This window comes from Chenopodium album, chromosome 22, assembly GCF_948465745.1.
Source record: "Chenopodium album chromosome 22, dcCheAlbu1.1, whole genome shotgun sequence".
Lineage (NCBI taxonomy): Eukaryota > Viridiplantae > Streptophyta > Magnoliopsida > Caryophyllales > Amaranthaceae > Chenopodium > Chenopodium album.
Genome location: NC_137855.1, coordinates 32,165,247 through 32,184,716, shown reverse-complemented (window position 1 = coordinate 32,184,716; position 19,470 = coordinate 32,165,247). Strand labels below are relative to the sequence as shown.

At 41.3% G+C, this 19,470-nt stretch overlaps 1 pseudogene; it reads left to right on the top strand.

Annotated features, from left to right (window-relative positions):
* The first annotated feature begins 4,223 nt into the window (after positions 1–4,223).
* Positions 4,224–4,322, top strand: LOC145606417 (small nucleolar RNA R71; annotated as a pseudogene).
* Positions 4,323–19,470: the final 15,148 nt, after the last annotated feature.

Below are 19,470 nucleotides of genomic sequence, written 5' to 3'. Positions count from 1 at the left end.
ACACCTCCAATTCAAGGATAGGTTGTTGAGGCATCTCATTTCGCTTGGAAATGTTCCCAACTCGTTGACATTGGTCACATGATTTAACAAAGCCCCATGAATCTTTGAAGAGATGTGGCCACCAAAAACCACTTTGAAGGACTTTAGTAGCGGTCTTGGAAACACCCATGTGTCCACCACTAGGGTCCGAGTGGCACATTTTTAAAACACTAGGCACCTCTTCATTTGGAACACAACGCCTAAGTAAACCATCAACCCCACGTTTGTATAAGATAGGCTCATCCCACAAATAGTGCCTTGCTTCTCTTTTGATCTTCCTCTTTTGATTCTTGGAGAAAGAGGGTGGAAACTCCCCACATGCTAGAAAATTGACCAAATCGGCATACCATGGGAGTTCCTTCACCTATATGGCATATAAGAAATCATCAAGCATTTTATCTTCTATTGGTAAACCATCATCATGAATTTGATCCCCTTCAAGGCGAGAAAGATGGTCCGCCACAACATTCTCCGCACCCTTCTTGTCCCTAATCTCAATCTCAAAAGCTTGTAATTCAAGTACCCATCGAATCAACCTTGGCTTGGACTCTTTTTTAGCAAAGAGATACTTGAGGGCCGCATGATCCGTGAAGACTATGGTCTTGGAACCCAACAAGTAACACCGGAATTTCTCAAAAGAGTGCACAATAGCCAAAAATTCCTTCTCCGTTGTTGTTTAGTTCTTTTGAGCCCCATTGAGAGTCTTGGACATATAGTAAATGACATGAAGTTTCTTGTCTACCCGTTGTCCCAAAACACCTCCAATTGCCCAATCACTTGCATCACACATCAACTCAAAAGGAAGATCCCACCTTGGGCCTTGAACAATAGGAGTAGAGATTAGGGCCTTCTTCAATGTATCAAATGCCTTCAAGCATTTGTCATCAAAATTGAACTCAGCATCTTTTTAAAGAAGGTCATTTAGGGGCTTAGCAATGAGTGAGAAGTCCTTAATGAATCTCCTATAAAAACCCGCATGACCAAGGAACGATCTCACTCCCTTGACATTTATCGGAGGTGGAAGCTTTTCTATCACATCAATCTTTGCCTTATCCACCTCAATGCCCTTATTTGAAATCTTGTGCCCAAGCACTATCCCTTCCTCCACCATGAAGTGGCACTTCTCCCAATTAAGCACCAAATTGACCTTTTCACATCTTTCTAGGCATCTCTCAAGATTTTTGAGGCAATCCTCAAATGAAACACCTCCCACAGAAAAATCATCCATGAAAACTTCCATTTCCTCTTCAAGCATGTCCCCAAAAATGCTCATCATACACCTTTGAAAGGTCGCCGGAGCATTACACAATCCAAAGGGCATTCTTCGATATGCAAAAGTACCATAGGGGCATGTGAAGGTTGTCTTTTCTTGATCTTCGGGATGAATGGGAATTTGAAAGAATCCCGAATATCCATCAAGGAAGCAATAGAATTTGTGCCTAGTCAACCTTTCAAGCATTTGGTCAATAAAAGGGAGAGGGAAGTGATCCTTTTTGGTTGATGTGTTTAGACGTCTATAGTCTATACACATCCTCCAACCGGTGACCGTTCTAGTTGGAATGAGCTCACCTTTCTCATTCTCAACTACGGTCATACCCCCCTTTTTAGGAACGACATGCACGGGGGAAACCCACCTTGAGCTTGAGATGGGGAATATGATTCCCGCATTCAAAAGCTTGGTGATCTCTTTCTTAACTACTTCTCCCATTTGGGGATGTAGTTTCCGTTGTCGTTCAATAGAAGGAAGGGCGCCTTCCTCAAGCGTTATGTGGTGTTGGCACAAAGCGGGGCTTATACCTTTAAGGTCATCAATTGTGTACCCCAAAGCACTTTGGTGTTTTCTCAAAACACCACATAACGCTTGAGCTTGGCTTTTGCTCAAGGATGCACTAACTATCACGGGGTAAGCAGAATGAGGGCCCAAGAATTCATACCTAAGGTGTGATGGTAGAGGTTTGAGCTCTACCATAGGCACACCATTACCTTCTTGTGATGTGGTTGCTTGCAAAGCTTCATTGCTTGAGATTCCAAAGCATGTTTGCTCATCCACATCCTCCACACTTCCATCAAGTAATTCCTCATAGAAATTCATCTCCTTGCATGAAGCACCTACCTTGTCTTTGTTCAACAATACATTCTCAAGAGCATCGTTAGAAGTGAGCAAGTGCTCATGCATGGAAGACACAACAATATCAAGTGAATCAATCATCATACAATTTTCCAAAGAAGAACATGGATATTTCATGCTTTCATTCAAATCAAATTCAATAACCTCTTCTCCCACCTTAAGGGAGATCTTAGCATTTCTCACATCAATCATGGCTCCCGAGGTAGCAAGAAAGGGTCTACCTAAAATGATTGGAATGGTGGCATCCTCATCCATTTCAAGAACAACAAAATCTACCGGAAACACAAACTTCCCAACCCTCAAAGGGACATCTTCTACTTTACCTTTTGGAAATTTGATAGACCTATCCGCTAATTGCAAGGTAATGTTAGAAGGTAGAAGTTCCCCTAACTCAAGTCTTTGATAAACCGAATATGGCATTAGGCTCACACTAGCTCCCAAGTCACATAAGGCATTATCAATTTGCATTTTGTTGATTGCACAAGGGATGGAGAAGTTTCCGAGGTCCTTCAACTTGGGTGGCATTTTGTTCATGATGATAGCACTACAATTTTCGGTCAAATTGATGGTCTCCACAACCTCACAAGTCCTTCTCCCACTCAAAATGTCCTTGAGGAATTTGGCATAGTTTGGCATTTGGTTGATCACATCGGTAAAAGGTAGAGAAAGGTGGAGTTGTTTTAGCATTTCAATAAATCTCCCAAATTGTTCATCCAATTTGTGTCTCATGAATTTTTGTGGGTAGGGGAGTTTGGGTCTTACAATCTCTTTCTCTACTCTCACCTCTCTAGGTGTCTCAACAACTACCTCATCCAATGATGCCCTTTTTTCCTCATCCTCAACCAAAATCTCCCTAGGAATCTCCTTATCTACACCATTTCTAGGCAATACCTCCTCAAGAACCTTTCCACTCCTAGTAACAATAGCATTCACGGGTTTCTTGGGGTCAAGGCCTTGGGAAGGTAAAGAAGAAGGGCTTGCATGATCTTTCAAGGCATTAGCAAGTTGAGAGATTTGGTTTTCAAGCATTTTATTGTGGGTCATCATTTCATTGAATTTTTTATCGCTCACGGCCATGTATGTGTTCAACAACTTGGTTTGATTCTCAATTATCTCCTCCAAATTAGTCCTAGGTGAAGAAGGTTGAGAATAGGAACTTTCACCTTGAGTTTTTGGAACAAACCCGGGTGGGGGACCTCTTTGAGAATTATTTTGAAAATTACCCCGTCCTTGATTGTTCCAACTACTCCTATTTTGATTTTGGCCATAATTTTGATTATGGTTTCCACCACCTTGATTATGGTTACCACTACCTTGGTTATGATTTCCATAACCTTGGTTTTGGGTACCATAATTTTGGCCTTGATTACCATAATATTGCCCTTGATTTTGGCCACTATAACCTTGACTATTATAGCTACCACGAGAACCTTGGTTCCCTTGGTTTCTATAACCACCGCCTTGGTTGTAGTTGTCAAAATTGCCTTGGCCTTGGAAGTTCCTATTCCATTGACCCCTTTGATTATCAAACCGTTGACCATTATTATTTGACACATAATTCACATGTTCACTCTCATGGTTATCAAACTCGTCAACACATTCATTAGGACAAACACTAGAATCATGATCGTACGATCCACATGCATCACAAAACAAACAACCCAAAGGCATATTATGCGAAGAGGGAGGGGGTTGAGAGTTAGAAGGAGTACCTCTCCCCTTAAATTGGGAGGGAAGATTAGAAGCTTGAGAAGAGGAAGAAGTGCTCTCCAACTTAGCCTTGATTGCGGTGACCTCTTTCCCTAAATTTGTCATTTGAGAGGAAAGGTTGTTGATTGCATTGTGATGGTCCACCGAATACAATGAAGATTGTTTGCTTGAAGAGTCCCTCTCTCCATCTTGCCAATCCCTATAATAAGTCACCACATCCTCAATGATGTCCACAACTTCTTCTTCGGTTTTGTTCATGATAGGGCCCCCGGCCCCTCCATCAAGGCATGACTTGCCTTGGGGACTTAAACCGCCATAGAAGATTTGGATCACTTGGTATGTGGGGATTCCGTGATGAGGGAACTCCCTTTGATACTCTTTGAATCTCTCCCATGCTTCGTAAAGGCTTTCACTCGGCCTTTGCTTGAACCCTTGAATCAAGGCTCTTGCCTCCGCCGTCTTCTTTTGGGGGTAGAAGCGGGACAAGAAAGCCTTTGTGACATCGTCCCAAGTTCTCAAGGAGTTGGGCTTCACCTCCTTGTCTAGCCACTCCAAGGATCTTCCGATTAGAGAGAAAGGGAACAACTTGAGGCGGATGAATTCTTGAGAAACCCCATTGACTTTAATGGTATTGCAATATTTTTCAAATTCTTTCAAATGGTTCAATGGGCTCTCATTCTTAGCCCCACTATATTGCCTTCTCTCGATCAAGGTGATCATTGCCGGACGGATTTCGAAGTCATTTGCCGGGGTAGTGGGAGGAGCTATTCCACTTTCAAATCTATATGCCCCGGGCACTCCAAGCTCCTTCAAGGCTAATCTAGGATGTTCACCCATTCCTTGTTCTTCTTGAATTTCTTCCTCACTTGAAGAGCTATAAGCCAAAGATCTAATATCCACTCTTCTTCTTGAAATAGTCCTTTCTATTTCCGGATCAAGGGGAACAAGGGGACGATCACGGGTTCTGTGCATGCAAAAACTCAAACAAAAATATTAGTAGCACGGCTACAAGTGTAGCCTTAAGAAACAAAATCTTTTTGTTTTTGTTTTTTTTTTAAAAAAATGAAGTAGACTCAACAACAAAAGCTAAGCACCAATAGCAGTCCCCGGCAACGGCGCCATTTTGACAAGGGGAAAATGCATGTCGTTCCCTACCCTTTCCCCTAGCCAAACTAAATTTGTAAACACCTAACCAACCTTATATGAATATAGGGTAAGTTAAGGGTCGATCCCAAGGGAATGCAATGATGAAAACCTAAGTCTAAGTCAAGCTACCTCGGAGTCGAAAATGAGATATCGATTGGTACTAAATGAACTAGATCAAAGGTCTAAACACTAGGGATATGGGTTCCACATGCAAAATCAATGATAATGCTAGATTAAAACTCATTCAATTAGTTCAAGTATTTGCAATGGACAAACGATAGTAGCAATCAAGAGAGTTCAAATACTATCTCCTATAGGCCAATCTAGTGGTCACTATGAAAGGCAAACCAAGAAGAATCATAAACAAACTCAATCAATTAGAGCAACTTTTAAATCAATTGGTCATGTCATTAAGAGTTGCAATGCAATCTAGATTAATCTTATAGGGTGATCAATCCTAATCTAATCAATCTCATGCAAAACTATGTCAACCAAATTAATTGCAACAAATCAACCAATCTAGAGCATCAACTAGCATTTCCATTAATCAAACATGCTTCCCCCTTTCCCTAGCAACTAATCTACTCACTAATCATGATGAAATTCAAGAACAAATAACTAGAAATTGCATTGATCATCATTCTATATCAAAATCTAATAGAAATCAAAGTATTCAATATTATCACAACTCAATTCCAAGAGAAACAAACATCAAGCAAAAGGATCAAATAACAAGTAAGTAAAGAAGAAGGAAAGAAGAAAATCTCACTAAAATTGATGAAGAAATCCAAACTTGATTGATCAAATGTTGAGTTACAAATCCAAAGCCAACAATTTCTCTCTATCTTCTCTCTAACTTCTCTCTCTAAAATTAAGCTAATGAATATTATCAAAAAAGTTTTTTCTCAAAAAGGAAATACAACTCTATTTATAAACAAAGAAGAAAACGGCAGCTCCCGCGGTCTCTCCCGATAAACCCGCGCCTGCGGAAAAATGGGTACGGAACCCTCCGCGGGCTGTCTGGGCAGCACCCGCGCCCGCGGCATCAAGGGCCCGCGCCCGCGGGTAGATGACCCGCGCCCGCGGCAAGATCCCCTGCTCCCAAAGGCTGATCAAGGGGCCGCGGTCTCTCTGAGTGGAGAGGCCTCTCCATTTTGCCCGCGCCCGCGGAGAGACCGCGGGGCAACCGCGGCAAGTTCCTGCCAAAAATTAGCAGTTTTGAGCACCATAACCCCGCGCCCGCGGCTTGATGATCCGCGCCCGCGGCCTGGTGAATTTCCTTAGAGACCTCTCCGAGGCCTCTCCAAAGCCTCTCTAAGCCCTCTCTAACCCAATGCTTCTTCCTTGCTTGATCATTGAGGTCCCGAATTGTATCCTTTGCCAAGGTGAATCTCGCAATACCTACACAAGTAAACAAAGGAAGGAAATAAAAGGGAAAAAGAGCAAAATAAAGGAAAACACGATAAAAACACGAGAAACATAAAGAAAAGAGGAAAAGGGGGAAACTAAAGGAAAAAGGACCAAAACTAAGAGAAGAAAGCAACAAAGAGGGAAAGAAATAACCTAAAAGACTACCCTATGAGTGCCATAAATGACACTCATCAGAATGTTATATATTTGTTGGTACAAAACAAGACAATTGTAAATATTTTAAGACTTAACAATTCAGTCTAATTAATTCTAGTTCAATAAAAATGATTTAAGTTCAGAAATAATAATTTCAGTTCAAAAAAATTAATTTCAACTAAGCAAAAATAAGGTGAAGTGAACGGTTTTTTTTTTTATTTTTTTATTTCCATAACTTTTTGGAAAATTTGCCGAAAATAACACGACCTTTGAGCGGTCTTCCATAAATAACACCACCTTTTGATTATTTTAAAATAAAACAACCTTTCACATACTTCCGCTATAAATGGTACAAAAAACCTACAACCTGTTTTACAGGTTACCCCATGACACATGTCACAATATCTTTGGTTCAATTATTTTTTTTACAATTTTGATTTAAAAAAACCTAATTTTTTTTTTTTAAAAACTAAAAAACTATATAAAAAAAAAAGTAAATTAAAAATAATCATGAAACCCCCCTTTAATTTGCCCAACTCCCTTCCCTGTCCAAGTGCCCAGCCAGCCCCCTTTCACCGGGAACCACCATTCACACCTGAAACTACCCTCCCCGGCCTCCCTTCCTAGTTTCCGACCCATCTCCATATTTTGTCCGTAGTTCCGGCGCTCCCCCTCTCTTTTTCTCGATTTCCGGCCACCCCTTCCATTTTTAATCCCGATTCTGGCTCCCTCCCTTCCATGTTCCCGATTCCAGTCCCGATAAAACTGAAATTGATTCTTGAAACTCATGTGATTAAGATGGAGAAGGGAAGGAAAGAGGTGGTAGGGGGTCGGAAAATGAGGAAGGGAAGGGGGATCGGAAATGGAGAAGGGAAGGGGAAGGAGGCCGAAAATAGGTAACTGAAAAGAGAAGGGGGGCCGGAAATGATGACAGAAAAAGTGACGGGGGATCGGAAAAAGAAAATGGGGGCTAAGATGGGGTGGTTCCAAGTGTGGTGGTCAGTGGGGTGGTGGTTTGGTGAAATTAGGGGCTATGCGGGGGGGTTTATATTTATTTTTTTTTAATTTTAATTTTCATTTTAATTTTAAGGTTTTTTTTTAAGTTTTTATTTTTATTTATTAAATCTAAATTGTTAAAAAAAATTGGCCAAAGATATTGTGACACGTGTCATGGGTACCTTTAAAATAGGTTACCAACCGGTTTCATACCATTTATAGCGGAAGTATCTGAAAGGTCGTTTTATTTTGAAATAATCGAAAGGTGGCGTTATTTATGGAAGACCGCTCAAAGGTCGTGTTATTTACGGCAAATTTCCCTAACTTTTTCATCCAAAATTTGCCAAAAAAAATTTAATGTATCAAATTGTACGTATGCCTAATTGTATCTGATTATTTGCAAATATGGCCAACAAATCTACACCAAAACCACTTAAAAAGATATTACTCAAAAAATAAATAAAAAAATAAAATAAAATAAAATAATCTGATATATATATATATATATATATATATATATATATATATATATATATATATATATATATATATATATATATATATATATATATATATATATATATATATATATATATATATATATATATATATATATATATATATATATATTTAAAGAAGAGTTATTTCCCGAGTTTTTAGAGAGCCACGTAGAATTTAATTTTCTCAGCGCACCATGTAGATAAATCTTAGTAATAGCCAATTAAATAAGAGATTATCAATTTCTTTTAGAATTAAATAATTCAAATGCCACGTAAGCAAAATTGGCGAATGAGATTTTTAAGTTTAAATTAACTAAATATTAAATATTATCTTTTAATATTAGGAATTTCATCTAAATATATAACCAATTTTAGCCCATAAATACAAAAAAAATAAAAAAAATAAATAAATAAAAAAATAAAATAAAATCAAACAAACTGTGTACCGCACGAGCTTCATCTAGTTATTCAATATTTATGAATTATGTGCAACTTTTTATATTTGGAAATATATTTATCAGATTATTTGCAAATGATGTAATCATGGCTATATTTTTACCGTTGCTATTACAAAATATCGGCCAATTTATAAAAATAACAATTTTTTCTTATAAGCAGAAAACTTTTGCACTCAGCTGATCGAAGGACATCCCAATTTAATCAAAGAAGTTGATAAAGAAGGATCCTCAATAATTCATAGTTGGATAAAAAGTGACAAAATATGGTTATTTGAGTTCATATTGGAGAGCAAGTGGAAAGTGTCATTTGTCAAACTATATGCAACTAAGGATTACAATGACGAAAACAACCCTTTTCATGTTGCTACAACTACCAACCACGCAGCAACAATCAAAATTGTACAGCTCCTTGTCGAAGGTTTCAAAGAAAATAATAGACTTATGTTTAGAGAGTTTAAAATTGATAACCTTCCATGGTTTAGTAAAAATAGACGAGATGAAAGCCCTTTGCACTTGGCAATACGCAATCAGCGTGAAGAACTTGCATTATATATATTATCATCATTACATAAGAATGGTAATATTAATGACCTACTAGATTATCATGCACCGGAACACAGTATTTTGTTTCTAGCTATACAATATAATTGCTCTCGGGTAGCCGAAAATATATTTTCAAGGCTAGATAAGAAAAGCTGGACGAAATATATCTAAAGGATCCTTCAAATGGCCAGAATATATTGCATCTTGCAACAAAGTTGGAAGGTAAGATTTTATCAACTTTTTTCACTTCAATATTGTTAAATTAATAGATGCATACTCGTATTACTTTTCTACAAATTCTTAAATGAACCTGGTTCACACTAATTTATTGTGGACCACTAACATTAGATAAATTATGGTTGTTTTATTAATAAAAAAAAAGTCACTATAATAAATGAAGGTTACTATGTTGAAAATAAAAGTCATTTGGTAATATATAGGCTATAAGAGGTTAATTTTTTTAATGAAATATTTTATAAGGTCAATATTAATAATAAAGGTCACTATGTTAAAATTAGGGTCATAACGTCGTACTTCAAGTTCACAATAGTATTAAACGTTATACAACTTTTAATAAAGGTTACTATGTTAAAAATAAGGTTACTATGTTAAAAATAAAGGTCACTATGTTCAATATAATGTCAGTTGCGTGTGTATAAATCTCGGGTCCACAATAGTATTATTGTGAACCAGGTCCACGCAAGTATTTCTGTTACTTTTCTTCCTTCTTTCGTAGTTTATGCTCAACACTTATAATGACACATAATTTACATGATTAAGACATAATAATAGTAATAGTAATAGTAATAGTAATAGTAGTAATAATAATAATAATACTAATAATACGTAGTAATAGTAGTAGTAGTAGTAGTAGTAGTAGTAGTAGTAGTAGTAGTACTTCCTGCCTGTGAAGCAGCTCTGATCTAAGTTTAGGTCTTCGGTAAAACGTCGGCATCAAGAAGAGAGTATTTCTCGTGCTATTTGCTTTTCAAGTGTACCAGGTGGTAGTTTGCAGCTTGTGAGGGATACTTTGGCAGAGGATTCACCTACTTTGTTAGTGGTTGATGATGAGGACCTTGATTTGGAGGAGCGTAATATCAAGTAGTGTCATAGGAAGATATTTGATATGATGGCCATTATCGTTGCAGTTCGGGTTCTTTCTTCTTTGGGCGTTGCTCTTTATAATGAGGCCACCCTCGTGAATTTATGGTCAAAACACCCTACTTCTCCAGCTCCATCCTTCGCTGATATACCTGTTGATCCCCTTCATCTCCTGCTTCTATATTGTTTTGGATTGGATTAAGAGTTTTCCATGTTGCACATCATGTGGTAAGGACGGTTTATGTGCTCAGAACCTTATGGATTGCTTTAGTGGCACTGTTGTGGCTATCTTAGATGAGTTAGTTTACTCTTTTTTCAGGTTAGTTAATCTCTTTCTAGCTAAAAGTTGTCCAATGGAATTAGGAGTTTATATTGCTAATTCATTCAACACCACTTGTCAAGCTCGGTGGTGGTATTCGTCGTATAGTTGTGGGTATTATTTGGCATTGCCGGTTTCAAAGGTGGGTGTTGTTAAGGCCATTCTTAAGGAAGTTACTTTGATGGTCTTCAATTTGGTGTTGGGGTTTCTTCATGTGGTGAGGTAATTCTTCATAATGTGAATCGGTTGTTTGAGGAACGTGGTTGTGATGTTGGTCTTTCTATGTTGTTGGTGAATTTTCAAATTGCCTTTAATCTAGTTGGTCGTGCGGTCATGTCATGTGAAGTTCATCGTCGTTGTCCTGAAATTTTGCGAAGGGTTGAATTCTGCTATTGTAATCCAGCCATATTTTACTATGAGGACCACACCCTATGGTCATCTCAAGGGGTGCAGCAGAGTTATCCCTTTGATCCTCAAGTTTTTACTTTGGTTTATAATCTATGGTGTGTAAATTAGAGATAATTTTGATGTATGTCTTCAGGCTAGGTATTTGTATGACGACACTATTATTGTGTGTGACACGTTGGTGCTGGGGAAGGTTCTACAAATGACAATGGAGGAAGGGCCTCATTTTGGGTTAAATCTTAACGTGGAAAAAACTTAAGTTTTCTAGCCTGCAAAAAATCCTCGAAGCAAGCTTGTGGGTGTCTATCCACCAAATATTGATCGACCTTTCTGTGGTGTTAAGTTGCTTAGTGGTCACGCTAGTTTTGATTTCAGTTTTAGTGTGAGCTTTGTGATGTAGAGGGTGACCAAGACCATTGTGCTTATAGATAAGTTGCTATGCTTGATGATACTTAGTTGAGTTGTTGTTACTTAAGACATGTACCAGGGCTAGTAAACTCTACTTTGCATTGCGTACTTGTCCTTCTAGTACTTTTGTGGTGGCTCAGCGCACATTCGACGGGGCTCTTTAATCTTCCTTGCAGCTTATTGTTATTGCTTCGGGGCGTGGGTTTTTCTATTGACAGTGGCGGCTTGCACCTTACCATTATTTGCGTTTGGAGGGCTTGGTGTTTATTTCGCAGGTGTTGTTCGTCATTATGATTTTCTTGCTTCTTGGTGACAGATTACTACGTTGCAAACAAAAACTTTTATGACCTACTGGCATTGTTGGTCTTAGACGAGCCTTTGGAGATGCGTCGAGTCTGTTTAATGGAACGGTGGAGTCTTACATTTTAAGTAATCCTAATGAGGTCGTTGCCCCTAAAATCATGAAGAAATTGGCAAATTAATATTTCACAAAGGTTACCGCTTCTGCAAATCCGCTTATTTTTTATCTTCTCGGCTTTCACACATCCCCAGCAGGGGCAGAAGACATCGGATCGTCCTCCAGGTCAATTACTGGACGATCCTGCTGGAGAGAACCCACAGCTCGGGAGAGCCCACCACGGGAAGCGCTTTGGAGCTGCCCTCTCAGCCCGTAGGGACGCGACAGAATTCTTGGAAGCTCCATGATAGACTCATCAGGGAGCTGGAAATCAGTAGCTGCAGCAGAAGGAACAGCAGTGTCCTTCGCAGTGGTAGTACGTATCATCAACAGAATTAGGAAAGAGCAGAACATGTTCAGCATAGGAAACGGGTTTTTCACCCGCAACAGTGGTCTCAATCCCCTCAGAGGGAAACTGGAAAACACTGTCAGCAAAATCATCGGCAGTAGCCTTTGGTTCATCAGAAGCTTGTTCACGTTGCCTTTTGGCAGCATAGGTCTGAGGTGCCATCCGGTTGGAAGCCTTGACAGACTGCTTCTCAGGGGAAGCAATAGGCGCCACTAACGCCTCACAATCTGAAGCCACCTTTCGAGGAGCAGGGCGAGTCTTACGCCTACTCCCAACAGTAGAAGATGAAGGCTAGGCTCAGCACGGCTGGACCCAGCGCGCTCACCAGTAGCTGCTGTGCCAACAGCCCGCAGCTCAGCAGGAGCCAAACGCACTTCACCCTTCAAAGATCCTGCAAACACTTCCAGCATATCAAAAAGCTGAGGAGGGTTCTCAGGAGTGGCAGTCAAAGGGTCCTTCCAATTATCAGCTAGCCCGAGCATGCGTTTGTCCAACTTGTCATAGCCTAAAACACAAAATGGCAAAAAAGTCAAATAAGATAGGGAGACAAGAACAAAAAAAAAAAGAGACAAGGAAGGAAAAGAAAAGGCAGAAAACTAAAAAAACTTACCAGACTCATGCGTACGGCACAAACGCATGGCAGAAAGCTATTCATTACCCACCATGTAAATAGAGTTGGTCAGCCAGACCTTGGGAAATTTGGAGTCACCTGTCCTTGCTCCATGCAGAGCCTCAAAAGCTTCTGTCTTACGAGCAGGCTCAGAGGGGGACACTTTGACCCCAGCCATGTTGGAGCGAATCTATCTGAAATTGCGCGGGGAAGCAAAGTTGGAAGGCACTCTCACCCAGAAGAACTTGCCAGTCCAGTCCTTGAAAAGTCCAAGTTTTAGGTAGGACAAGACCCTACTCTCCTTGGGGGCAACATAGTACCACCCTGACTCAGTCCCAAAAGCTGATTTCTTCAGGCTCATGAGAGACTTGAACAAGTGCAAAGACTCAGGGTACCTTCGAAACCTCAGAAACCACAGTAGGCAAATCAGGGTGTGAAGGGAAGCAGGGTGCACCAGAGATATGCAGATGTTAAAAGCACGAAGCAACTTCTCTAAGGTGGGGTCCAAAGGGAACCTCAAGCCCAAATATAGCAGTGAGGCAAACACAACAATATGACCTGCAGGAGGGGCTAATAACTTCGCACCATCAGCAGGGAGGACCAGCTCGTAGCCCTCCCCAAAACCATAGAACTTCTGCCCAACAGCAGCCAGATCCAGTCTCTCAGCATCCTTACGCCAACTTGAATCCAATACACAGTTCTTGGGCCCATAACACTTGTCATCCAAGAAATATTCAGTCTTGCCCTCCTCTACGGGCTCCACAACATAAGTGGGCTGGCAGTCATAATATGAGCGGTCACCAGAAGACTCAGCCATTCTACTTGATTGAACTGCTGGGAAGGAGAAGGTGATGGAGTCCTAGTATTTCCACCGCGCACTACATAATGATCAAACCAATGCATGTCAGCCATGTCATCAAGCCAAGCAAAACTGTTTAAAGGCTGAACATGGGGAATGGGGCTAACAAGAGACACGTTAAGGGGATTAGCCTTAACAGCATCAGCTAACATTTTATGGCGCATTGCACGCAGCCTCAAGCGAGTAAGATGGGACAAAGGAATCCCATCCAGTGTGAGCACTCGCTCACAATAAGGATCAAAGAAATCAGGGCGGGGCCTACGCTGGAAAGGGCGAATGCACTACCCTCAGCGGGACGACTACTACCTGACTCAGACGCAGCAGCAGGAGTCGCAGCAATACCCATCCCGCTCGCAGCGGGGGGAAGGTTAGGAGGCATAACAGTTTGTATAGTTGTAAGAGAAATAGGAGAAGTGTGCGCAGGGCGCTCACCTGAAATAGATGATCGGGAAGAAGAGGAATCCGATTTAGTGGCCGTTTGAGGCTCACTCATGTTCTGACTATTAGAGGCGTCAGATATTATGAAATCTACAAGGAAATACAGGCCCACAAAGGAAGGAAAAAGCAACGAGGCACGAGAAAATCAAAGAATCAGTTTAGGAACAATGAAGGAATAAGAAGATAAAAGCCAAGAACACAAATACAACAACAAAGAGAAGAAATGGGAATAACGACAATTAGGAAGAATCAAAAGGCACAATCTTGCGAAGAAAAAGCAAAAAGAAGCAAAATTGGGTAAGTATAAACAACAAAAGGTACAAAGTAAGTACCTTTAAGGAAAAAAGTTGCAGAAGCAATAGAGTACAACAGCAATGGCGAAGATAAAAGCCCAAGCAAGACGAAAGTTCGAACCTGCAATTAAGAAGAACAATGAAGGAAAAAGTTAGCGAAGGAGCAAGAATTAAGGAGGGAAAAGCAAGTAAAGTGAAAATTAAGACAAGTACAAAGACGAAGAAGCAAGAACTTACCACAACAATGGATTATCACGAACGCTTGAAAGAGGAAGAGCAAAGAGCGAAAATTTTGAAATGGCAGAATAATGAAGAGGGAAGATGAAAAAATTGGAGGTGTAAAAGAAATAAGTGAAAAAAGGGGGGACGGTGAAATTAATACGGAGTAAATGGGCAGTTAGAAACAGGGCAAAGCTAAACTGCCATGTCACTTTCGTAAAATCTAATGGACAGCCCGGATTGCCAATACGTGTCCCACTCATGCAAATACGGTTCCTGCCCAAAAAAAAATAGAAAAAAAAGAGAGAGAAGAGATCACTTCAGCGGGAGTGATCGAAAATCCTCTTTGCAAGTTTGTCATTTTTCAGACTTCAGTGGGAGTGATCGAAAATCCTCTCTGCAAGTTCGTCATTTCTCAGACTTCAGCGGGAGTGATCGAAAATCCTCTCTGCAAGTTCGTCATTTCTCAGACTTCAGCGGGAGTGATCGAAAATCCTCTCTGCAAGTTCGTCATTTCTTAGACTTCAGCGGGAGTGATCGAAATTCCTCTCTGCGAGCTCGTCATTTCTCAAACTTCAGCGGGAGTGATCGAAATTCCTCTCTGCGAGCTCGTCATTTCTTAAGTCAAGAACCAACGTCACCATAAAAACAATATGGCAATGGACTCAACAATAACAGAACCTGACCTCTCAAGTCTCCAGGGCGCCTCAACACCCTAGAGACTTGAGGGGCTAGGAGTGTGCAGGTTAATTCAGTCAGACGACCCGTTGAGTCATGGCCGATAAGGCTATACGCTCTGAACAGCTGGCATGAAAAGAACCTCACGCCATCTCTAGAGGAGCTAGTTGTAGGGGATAGCTCCTGCTGAGCTATTCCTTCCAGTTGGGCTCAGTTAAGAAGAATGTTCCTACAAACAAAGAGTCGGCATGAGTGACCTCATACCACTTCTTGAAGGGCTAGTTGTATAGGATAGCTCCCGTTGAACTATCGCCCAGCCCCCGGGGTGCGCACTCATTCCCGAGAAAGCAATTAAAGGAGGGCTCACCAGCCCGGCAGAGTCAACCCGCAGGGATGACCAGGCTGAACTTTCGACAAAGGAGAAGGTACGCCTATAAATAGAGGGTAAAGTACAACGGAAAAGAAGTTAGACACTCAAGTTATTATACTTTCTACATCTTTCTAAGTACACTTTCTCTCTCTAAACACTCTCTAACTTAAGCTTCGGAGGGGGGGTTCCTCGAGCCACCCTCAAGGGCAGTTTACGTGTGCTGCCTTGTGTACGTAGTTGACGGGACCCAGCTCACTCAGCAGAACCCTTGGATCCACACCTGGAACAATTATTATTATTATTATTATTATTATTATTATTATTATTATTATTGTTATTATTATTTCTCAAAAAAAGTCAAACAGCCTACAATAAATTAGTGGGAAGCCAAGATACAATCTAGGCCTCCACTCCTCTAGCTATAGCAAAACCTACCCTAGTAAAGATATGAGCTATAGCACGTGCCCCAATGTCTTGAGTCTTCGAGAACTTCAGGATCTGCTTCAACAATGCAACAACATCCTTTTCTAACTCCCCAAGAGAAGAGAAAGAGAAAGGAAGGAAGCCATATCCAATTGTTCGACAACTGGATTCATACTTGATTCGCTTCCGATTAGCCGTATCAGTCACTTACCCGTCCAGGAACAAAGTTAGAAAGCTCAGATTGTGTCAATGGAGAAGACCCTGTCAAGTCAACACAGACATCGCGACCACGATCCCATGAATAAAATAACACATTTGTAGGTCTAAGAGCCCTATCGTTCCCTCCAGATAACCCAATGTCGACCTCCTTTCTAGCTGAAATCCCTGACCGGTAGCAAACATCAACAAGGGTATCCCGAACAACATTATGCCGATGTTTAATGCCCGCAATACCAGCACAAGACACCGTGTAATCTCCGAAAATATCCTCAGCAAAAAGCCTTGATTGAACAAGTAGAGCACGACGTCGTGATAGAGAACAATGGAACACCCAACCGGTAGCACAGCACATAGCGATAAGTAGGAACCGCTCGAAGCCAAGTAGAGGTGTGATCATCCTGCTGTGATTTCCATAATGCTGATTGTCGAGGAGTTAAAGAATAAGTAGATTCTACAAAAGCGGTAACCATTGTAAAATAAATATCTGCCAATTTGTTCATGAGTTTGGGGGCAGCGACCTCACTAGGATTACTAAAAATGTCAGACTCCACTGTTTCATTAAACAGACTCAACGTGTCCTCAAAGGCTCGTCCAAGACCAACAATGCCAGCATGCCGAAGAAGTTGTGTCTGCAACCCAGCAGACTGTAACCCAGAAGCAAGAAAAGCACAATGACGAACATCGCCTGCAGAATAAACACCAAGCCCTCCAAACGTAAATGGTAAGGTGGCAAGTCACCACTGCCAGTCAACAAACCTAGGCCCCGAAGCAGTAACAATACGCTCCAAGGAAGATCGAAGAGCTCCATCAAAAGTGCGCTGAGCCGCCTCAAAAGTACTAGGAGGACAAGTACGCAATACAAAATAGAGTTTAGAAACTCCGGTACATGCCCTAAGTAACAACAGCTCATACTGAGGATCATCTAGCATAGCGAGTTTATCCATAAGGGCAATGGTCTTGGTCACCCTCTGCATCACAAGCTCACCACTAAAACCGGCTAGAATCGGAACTAGTGGGACCACCAAGCAACATAACACCACGCAAAGGTCGAGCAATATTAGGTGGAAAGACACCCACCAGCCTACTTCGAGGGTCTTTTGTAGGTCAGAATACTTCAGTTTTTTCCACGTTAAGACGTAACCCAGAACGAGGTCCTTCCTCCATAATCAACTGCAGAACTTGCCCAGCACCAAAGTGTCACCAATAATCGTGCCGTCGTCTATATACCAAGCCTGAAGACAAACATCAAAAGTCTCTCTGATTTTACACACCAAGGGTTGTAAAACCAAAGAAAAAAGCAAAGGACCAAGGGGATCAACTATTATTATTATTATTATTATTATTATTATTAATAAATATTAAAAAAACCTACAAAGTTAATCAATTTACAAGAAATTAGTGGGGAGCCGAGATACAACCCGATCCTGCTAAAGATGTGAGTAGCTATACGAGCACCAATATCCTGAGCCTTAGCAAACGACTGAACCTGCTTCAGCAACGCAATAACATCCTTCTCTAATTCCCCCAACGAAGAAAAGGAGAAAGGAAGAAAACCATAGCCAATAGCCTTACATCGCGCCCCATATTTGTCCTGCTTCTACTAAGCCGCCGTAGACACAACACGATCAGCAACGAAGTCAGACAACCCCGATTGTGTCAAAGGTGAAGACCCCGTCAAGTCAACACATACATCAAGGCCTCTATCCCAGGAATAAAGCAACACTTCTGCTGGGTGAAGAGCCTTGTCGTTCCTTCCAATTAACCCAACGTTAACCTCTTTTCGAGCAGAAATCCCATACCGAAAACAAATATTAATAAGGGTGTCACGAACAACGTTGTGCCGATGTTTAATACCCACCATTCCAGCACAAGACACTACATGATCCCCATAATTATCCCCGTCAAAAACCCTTGAGCAAGCAGAACACGGTGTTGAAATGGAGAACAAAGGAACACCTAACCTATTGCAAAGAACACTACGGTAAGTCTTACCATTCATAGTCTGACCCAAACCCGATATCGGGACCGTTCGCAACCAGGCCGAAGAGAGATCCCCCTGTTGGGACTTCCATAAGGCAACCTGACACGCAGATATGGAGAAAGTGGATTCCGCAGATGTAGTAACCTTCGTGAAATATATATCTTCCAATTTTTTCATGTGTCCGGGGGCAGCGATCTCACTAAGGTTACTCATAAAGTTAGTCTCCACAGTTCTGTTAAAAAGACTAAGAGCACCATCGAAGGCCGGTCCCAGACCAACAATACCAAAATTTCTAAGAAGCGTAGCCTAGAGACCAGAACACTACAGACACGACGCATGGAAAGCATAGTGTCGAACATCACCCGCCAAATAGACACCCATACCACAATAAGCAAAAGGTAAGGTGGCAAGTCGCCATTGCCAATCACCAAAACTAGGCCCTGTAGCAGTTACAATACGCTCCAAAGAAGCCCGAAGGGCGACATCAAAAGAAATTTGTGCCGTTCCAAAAAGACGAGGAGGACAAATGCTTATAGCAAAGTACAGTTTTGAAACCCTAGTACACGCACGAAGAAGCAACAACTCGCATCAGGGATCATCGAGCTTAGCAACAGCATTCGATCCATTAGCACAATGGTCTTTGACACTCTCTGCGTAACAAGCTCGCCACAGAATGAGGAATCATCATTGACAGGACCACCCAGCAACTTAACGCCATGGACAGGATGACCAATATTCGGAGGAAAGACACCCACGAGACGGCTACGAGGGTCCTCCGAGGGCCAGAAAACTTCCGTTTTCTCAACGTTGACATGGAGTCCGAGACGAGGTCCCTCCGCCAAAATTAACTCCAAAACCTTTCCTGCCACGAAGGTATCCCCAACAATAGTGTCGTCATCTAAATACCAAGCCTACAAACATAAATCAAAAGAATCCCTGATTTGGCACACTAACGGATGAAGAACCAAAGCAAAAAGCAAAGGGCCTAGATGATCACCTTGCTGCATCCCCTGACATGACCATAAGGTATGCTCCCCGTAAAACAGCCTGGCTGGAGTTGAGTAACAGAATTCAACCCGTCGCGAGAGAGTTGGACAACGGAGACGAACCCCACGCAACAAAGCCGAACAGTCAACCAAATTAAAAGCATTTTGGAAATCCACCAGCAACATAGAAAGGCTAACATCACTACCATGAGTCTCAACCAAACGATTAACATCATGAAGTATAGCCTCACCACCCGCTGGCACCCCGA